Consider the following 7,996-nt stretch of genomic DNA (forward strand, 5'->3'; position numbering starts at 1 on the left):
CGCGGGTGGGTTTCAGTCTCAGCCAAGGAGGTGTGCAAAGAATGCGAGGGTGTTCCACCGCTGAACACGGGGGTACACGAGCAACCTCACGCCTCTGCCAGGCCATGCATGGATGGATGGATGGGGCAGGTAAGTGTCCGTGTGCATCCTTGCACATGCTTATGTGGGTGTATGAGAAAAGAAATTCTACCTCCCTTTTGCATTTCTACCTCCAAGCAGGTGCACGGTCTGCACCTCTGCCTAGTCACATGCAAAGAGCTGCAATTTACCGGATGGAAAAAAAAGCAGAAATTTTGGGAAAAAATCCTCAGGGAACTGACAAACCGCTCAGGTAAACAAAGAAATCATCTTGTGAGAGGCCTGAGAAAAGCCAGGGTCTCGTCGTAACCAGGATACAGAAGAATACCGCTAACAGACTGAACTAAACAATAAGCCGATCCACTGCTAAAGCACCGGCGCGCATACAAAGGCGTCACTTGCTCGTCTAAGGGGCATTTCAAATCCCCAAGCTCACCGCAGCCAAGAATTACAGAACAAAACTACAAACAACCCTTGGCAAAAGCAAACCAGCGGTGTTAGCAGAAAAATAATCCCGCCTCTTTGTCAGGCCCTAGGAAGGTGCTGGGCTATGAGGTATTTACATCTGTTCGACTCCATTTTCCAGAGTCACTAGAAACAACACGGCTCTGGTGAAACCCCAAGGGCTCTTTTGCTAAAGACACCAGTTGCTTTAATTGAGCTGAAAACAGCTTAGATCTCACTTGCATCTCTCCCCATCCTTTGTCTTCTGCTGCAAACGTGGGGACCATGTCGGCTTTGAGAAAGCAAAGGAGGCTTTTAACTCTTTCGCCTCTGTTGCCTGGAGACAAGATGTTTCCTGGTGAGAAACCACAGGCAATTTCCAAAGTGTTGTGTGGGGATCTGCAGGTCCAGGGCTCCTGGTCTTCCTGGGCTGTGCAACCCCTGGCATGGCTGAGGAGGTGCATGGGGGGACCAAGGAGGGGAAAGTCCTTGCAGGGAAATCATAGAATCACAGAATCATAGGATGCTTTGTGTTGGAAGGGACCTTTGGAGCTCACCCAGCCCAACCCTCTGCAGCGAGCAGGGACACCTTTAACCAGAGCAGGGTGCTCAGAGCCCCGTCCAACCTGGCCTGGGATGTTGCCAGGGATGGGGCCTCCACTGCCTCTCTGGGCAACCCGTGCCAGTGCTTCACCACCCTCACTATAAAAAATTTCTTCCTTATATCTAGTCTAAATCTATTCTTCTTTAGTTTAAATCCATTATTCCTTGTCCTGTCACAACAGGCCTTGTTAAAAAGATTGTCCCCATCCTTCCTATAGGCCCCCTTTCAGCACTGCAAGGCCGCACTAAGGTCTCCCCGCAGCCTTCTCCTCTCCAGGCTGAACAACCCCAACTCCCCCAGCCTGGCCTCGGAGCAGAGGGGCTCCAGCCCTCGGATCATTTTGGTGGCCTCCTCTGGACCCGCTCCAACAGCTCCGTGTCCTCCTTGTGCTGAGGGCCCCAGAGCTGGGCGCAGGGCTGCAGGTGGGGTCTGCCCAGAGCGGAGCAGAGGGGCAGAATCCCCTCCCTCGCCCTGCTGGCCACGCTGCTGGGGATGCAGCCCAGGATGGGGTTGGCTTTCTGGGCTGCCAGCGCACATTGCCGGCTCATGTCCAGCTTTTCATCCACCAGCACCCCCAAGTCCTTCTCAGCAGGGCTGCTCTCAGTGCCTTCACCTCCCAGCCTGTATTGATATCGGGGGTTGCCCTGTCCCAAAATCCCTAGCCCACAGACAGTGTTTTGGGGAGGTGGTTTCCATCCTGTGGTCTTGTCCTCACCATGATGGCAAGCTCTTTTGTTTTTTGCCAGTGCAAAGGGTCACACCTGAGCCCTGGGGACACCCAGATGTGTGGGAAGTGTTTTCTGCTCCCAGAAGTTTCAAGCTAAGCCCTGGAGCAGTTGTATCACTGGTTCTCCAAGCAGTTGCATTCCAAAGAGCCTCAGCTCTTTGCTTGTGGCTTATTACGACAAGGAAAGCCCCATGTTCTGGATTTATTATGAACGAGTTGGCTCTTTGGAAGAGCTGACCAAGGCTCAGCTGCGTAATAAGTATTTATGCCCTGCTCCAGTGTGGATACGTCATTTGCTTTTTGTCTTTCTACTTCCTTAAATCAGGAGGGAAAAATACCTACTTATGGAGGGCTTTGAAATCTGCTTAAATTAGAGAAGGATCAGAGATTTCCAGACAGTCAGGAGGAGCCGAGAGAGATGCATCTCCTTGCTGTGTGTAGATAAAATAAAATCTGTGGCTTGTTTACTTCAGAGCTGCATCTCTGAAGTTCCACACTGGCTAAGCAGTAGGTGACATGCCCAAACACTGAGCTCTGCTCTCTACAGCCTATGTCCTGATACCCAGGGCAGTCTTATGTACGTGGCAGTCTTGGTTCACAGTTGAGTCAAGTGGTAAAATTGAGTGCTGCCAGATATCCTGAAGCCATTGAGGCTCTACAGACCTCATCCAGCTGCTCCCCAGCTGCTCCTTCCACAGCACTGGAAAGCATTCAGGGCCCTTATATCCCCCTCAGCCTCCTCTGACACTTTGGAAATGATGACGAAAGCAACCATGGTCAACATATTTCTTGTTCTTGAGAAATCTGTGGGCCTCCCAGGCTTGGGACAGGGCTTGTTTTCACCCATGCCTTACTAATGCCCACATTATGGCCAGAGCGGTGATTCCTCCCCCTCTCTGGGCACTGGATCCTGTTTGGGATCCTCAATATCAGGCAGAACATGATGGATGGGAGTGAGCTCAGTGGGGCCACCAAGCTGGTCAGGGCCTTGCTTTGACCAGGTGGTTGAGACAGAGACCCCAGAGACCCCTTCCATCCAAACTCACTCTGTGATCTCACCTGGCTTTCAGCATCTGAATGTCGGATGCTGAAGTCCAAGCTACACAGCCCAGGATCCCTGCAGAGTCACAGCAGGGAACACACAGTGAATTTATGTAACTTATGTTATCTGTCTAACTCCAAAAGAGGCAAATTGCTCTCTGCAAGTGTTGGGATCTCTCCAAGGAAGACTTTAACCTAGCAGGAGGGCTTAAGAAGCAGGAATTTGAAAGGCTTATTTTGCCCCAGCTTAGCACCTCAGACTACACCCAAGCCTCAGACAGGCACTCATTTCTTTGCAGAAAGGTCTCACCTTGCTCTTTGCCAGTCACATTATCCTGCTCTCCTCCTTTCCTCTTGCTCTCTCTTCCTCCCAGTGCCTGCATTCTGGCAGGGGAACTGCAGATGTGGGCGATGGTCAGAAAAGGTGCATCCATCAGCTCTGGCACTCATCATGGTCAACTCCATCCTTACTAAAGGGTCTTGCTACTGTTGGAACATCCTTCACAACTCTTAATAGCCATGGGATCATCTTTAAGGACTGGAAGGAAATAAATGGGGAAAACGACCGGCCTGGCTGAATAGGGAGCTTTTGCGGGGACTCAGGGAAAAAAAGGAGAGTCTACCACCTTTGGAAGAAGGGGCGGGCAACTCAGGAGGTGTACAGGGATCTTGTTAGGTCCTGCAGGGAGGAAATTAGAAAAGCAAAAGCCCAGCTAGAACTCAATCTGGCCAGTGCTGTAAAAGACAATAAAAAATGCTTTTATAAGTACATCAGCAATAAAAGGAGAGCCAAGGAGGATCTCCATTCTTTGCTGGATGTGGGGGGGAACATTGTCACCGAGGACAAGGAAAAGGCTGAAGTACTTAACGCCTTCTTTGCCTCTGTGTTCAACAGCCAGATCGGTCATCCCCAGGGTACTCAGGCCCCTGAGCTAGAGGATAGGGATGGGGACCAGAATGGAGCCCACATAGTCCAGGAGGAAGCAGTTAATGACCTGCTACGCCACCTGGACGCTCACAAGTCTATGGGGCCAGATGGGATCCACCCGAGAGTACTGAGGGAGCTGGCGGAGGAGCTTGCCAAGCCACTTTGCATCATCTATCAGCAGTCCTGGTTAACACGGGAGGTCCCTGATGACTGGAGGCTTGCCAATGTGACGCCCATCTACAAGAAGGGCCGGAAGGAGGACCTGGGAAACTACAAGCCTGTCAGCCTGACCTCGGTGCCGGGAAAGATTATGGAGAGGTTCATCTTGAGTGAACTCAACAGGCAAGTGCAGGTCAAGCAGGGGATCAGGCCCAGCCAGCATTGGTTCATGAAAGGCAGGTCCTGCTTGACCAACCTGATCTCCATTTATGACCTGGTGACCCGCCTGGCAGATGATGGAAAGGCTGTGGATGTCATTTACCTGGACTTTAGCAAAGCCTTTGACACCGTCTCCCATAATATTCTCCTTGGGAAGCTGGCAGCTCTTGGCTTGGACGGGCGTACTCTTCACTGGGTAAAAAACTGGTTGGGTGGCCCAGCCCAGAGAGTAGTTGTAAATGGAGTTAAGCCCAGTTGGCAGCCGGTCATGAGTGGTGTTCCCCAGGGCTCTGTTTTGGGGCCAGCCTTGTTTAATATCTTTGTCAATGATCTGGATTGAGTGCACCCTCAGTAAGTTTGCAGATGACACCAAACTGGGTGGGAGTGTCGATCTGCTGGAGGGTAGGATGGCCCTGCAGAGGGACCTGGACAGGCTGGACCGATGCGCTGAGGCCAACTGTATGAGGTTCAACAAGGCCAAGTGCCGGGTCCTGCACTTCGGTCACAACAACCCCATGCAACGCTACAGGCTTGGGGAAGAGTGGCTGGACAGCTGCCTGGCGGAAAAGGACCTGGGGGTGTTGGTCGACAGCCAGCTGAACATGAGCCAGCAGTGTGCCCAGGTGGCCAAGAAGGCCAACAGCATCCTGGCTTGTATCAGGAATAGTGTGGCCAGCAGGAGCAGGGAGGTGATTGTTCCCCTGTACTCGGCACTGGTGAGGCCACACCTGGAATACTGTGTCCAGTTTTGGGCCCCTCAGTACAAGAAAGACATTGAGGTGCTGGAGCGTGTCCAGAGAAGGGCAACGGAGCTGGGGAAGGTTCTGGAGCACAGGGCTGATGGGGAGCGGCTGAGGGAACTGGGGTTGTTTCCAGTTGGGAGAAGAGGAGGCTGAGGGGAGACCTTATCGCTCTCTACAACTACCTGAAAGGAGGTTGTAGTGAGGTGGGTGTTGGTCTCTTCTCCCAAGTAGTTAGCGATAGGACAAGAGGAAATGGGCTCAAGCTGCGCCAGGGGAGGTTTAGGCTGGAAATTAGGAAAAATTTCTTCACGGAAAGGGTGGTCAAGCATTGGACCAGGCTGCCCAGAGAGGTGGTGGAGTCCCCATCCCTGGAAGCGTTCAAAAAACGGGTAGATGTGGCACTTTGATACATGGTTTAGTCTAGTCTACGCTTAATTGGTTTAGTGTGGACTTGGTAGTGTAGGTTAATGGCTGGACTGGATGATCTTAAAGGTCTTTTCCAAGCTAAACAATTCTATGATTCTATTCTATGATTCTATGATTCTATGGTTCTATGATTAACCAAAACCAAAAAACAACCCCGTGATGGAGCTAGGCTGGTATAAAACCCATCAGGATAAAATAGGAAGAAGGACTTTAGCTTTAGAGTGACTTCACATGGGTCTGGGCTGGAAATGGAGAGGTGAAGAGACATCCCCCTGCGTCTGTGGGGGACCACCACACCTTGCAGTGTCCTTCTTCTAGAAAGGAGCCATGCTATGGGTATAACCTTATATCACATCTGTCCTTGTAGTATCACAATCTCCATCTTCCCTGCTCGGGAGAAGTCATTATATGGGATGGGAGGGATTTGTACTGGGAAATGAGAAGATACAGATTTATTCCCTGGCTTTCTGTGTAACTTTCAGCAAGTCATTCAAACTCTCCTTGTCTGGACATGGGTGACAATTTGCTGTTTGAAAACAATGATAATGGTGGAGAAGACTTGACTGGCCCTTAGATGAACATCTCCATGACAGGACCTACCCACCAAAAAGGTCCATCTAATTTCTGCTGCAGCCGCATGTTTCTCTGGTCACTTTTACATTTTCCTTCTCTTGTTCTCTTTGCTGACTTGGGTTTCAGTTGTGGGAAGGCCAGGGTGGATGGTCTCCTTGGGAGCATCAGAGAGAGATCATCACTGAGCTGTGACTGCAGTCATAGCAGGGACCTCTGGCACCACTCAGTGCTGATCACTAGTAATCCCTACAAGTCCCACGTTAGTACCTCCTGGTAAATTTTGCTGCTTATTGCCCAGTTCTCACCCCTGTGGCTTTTAAAACTCATTTGTCTCATTTTTGTAAGTTTCTCACATTTCTTCTTATTTCCTAACATACTCAGGCACTCACACATGTGGCCCACGATATATGTCCAATGTCATTCTCCTTGGCTTTTTCCTTCTCAAGTATTTATAGCCATTTATCCGATCTCCTGTGGCTTGCGTTTAGTCTGGGAACATCAAGTTCCTTTAATCCCTCTATAGGTCGTCCTCTGTAATCCCTTTATCAGTGGCCCTTGCAACTTGGTTGGTCAATGTCCATCTCTGAGTATGAGGAGGAACCCATAAAGCCCTGACACACGAAGCTGTAGACTTGGCAAGTCACGAAGCTTTGCAAGTCAGCACGGTGGGGCGTGCCCACGAGACTTCATGAGTGGAGCAAGTTGCACATGGAGGCCTGGCCATACTCCAGGATCAGGGCTGAGAAAGCCTAACACAGAGGACCTGAAGGGACGCATGCAAGGGGCAATGCAGTGGCATGTAGGGGAAGCCAGGACACTGCGTAGCTGTCCTGCTTTGCCCTGCCAGGAGAAGCTGGTCATGGCTCCTTGTTGCGTCCCTTGTTGAAGCCCCACCACACGTAGACCCTATGGGACTTAGTGCCCCAGCAGATGAGCTAGAAGCTCTCTCCAGATCACTGCTCCTCTCTTCTAATCACAGATAACTCTCTTCTTTTCTCTAAAGCCTCTCAGTCATTCATATGTACTCCTAGAGCTTCCCACCACCCTAATTTCCCCTCCAGTGGGCAAAATTATTGGAAGGAAACTGAAAGTATCTATTTAATAGTTGTCCAGTGGCTTCTCTGAGTCCCATTCCTCCCTGGCCCATCGCTCCACCAGCAGTAAGCGTATGTCTCCTGTGAGGTCCTCCTTGCTGGGGATCTTCCCATCACACCAAACCTATGCAATACCATTGCACCAAGCTCGATCTTTGTCTGTCTCCAGCTCTGGGTAAGAGTATGGGTGTGAGAGAAGCCCATTTCTGCCTGCTGCTATTTTTTCAATGCAAATTCTTTCAAAATACAGTCTGTCAGATTTTACTCCCTCCTCTGCATGTTACAAAATCACTTCTTCTGAGATCTGGCTGTGTTACGCCAGTGATTTTCATTATAGAATTCCATGTCCGTTTGAGCACTTGAATTATCAGTCAAATTCTTCTTTTGATGCATTTGAATTATTCTCTTTATGGATTTTCTTTGGCAGCCATCCCATTTGGCCTTGAAGCACCCTCCCAACATATATGAATCATAAACAAAGTTGACAAGGAAAACAAGAACACCCCAGGCAGCTCCTCGTTCCCAGCAGCCGTGTGCGGTTATAAAATGATTTAAGATGCGAGAAGCCACTAAAAATCCCCTGTAAGTTGCTACCTGCAGTGTTGTCATGTTCCCTTGTCCCTGGTGATACGTGTTGGGGACAGGAGCAATTCAGAGAAGCATCATTGGTGCAGAGATGGTGCAAAGCTGTGTGAGTGCCTGAGACAACCCTACCATGGCAGGGACACAGAGGCAGCAGTGCCATTGAAGAGAAATATAGGTAAATAGAGCTTTCCTGCACCTAACTGAGGTAGTGTGGCATTGAACACACTTCACCAGGGGGTCTGCAGGTGTGGTCCACATCTAGCTTTGGAGCTGGAGTCTCACCTACCTATAGCCCATGAAGCTGATGTCCAGGATCCCTCTATGATGGAGGAAAAAGGCTCCTAAGGAGATATGGAGCTTATACCAGCTCCACCT

The sequence above is a fragment of the Pelecanus crispus genome, chromosome 1 (assembly GCF_030463565.1).
Source record: "Pelecanus crispus isolate bPelCri1 chromosome 1, bPelCri1.pri, whole genome shotgun sequence".
Taxonomy (NCBI): domain Eukaryota; kingdom Metazoa; phylum Chordata; class Aves; order Pelecaniformes; family Pelecanidae; genus Pelecanus; species Pelecanus crispus.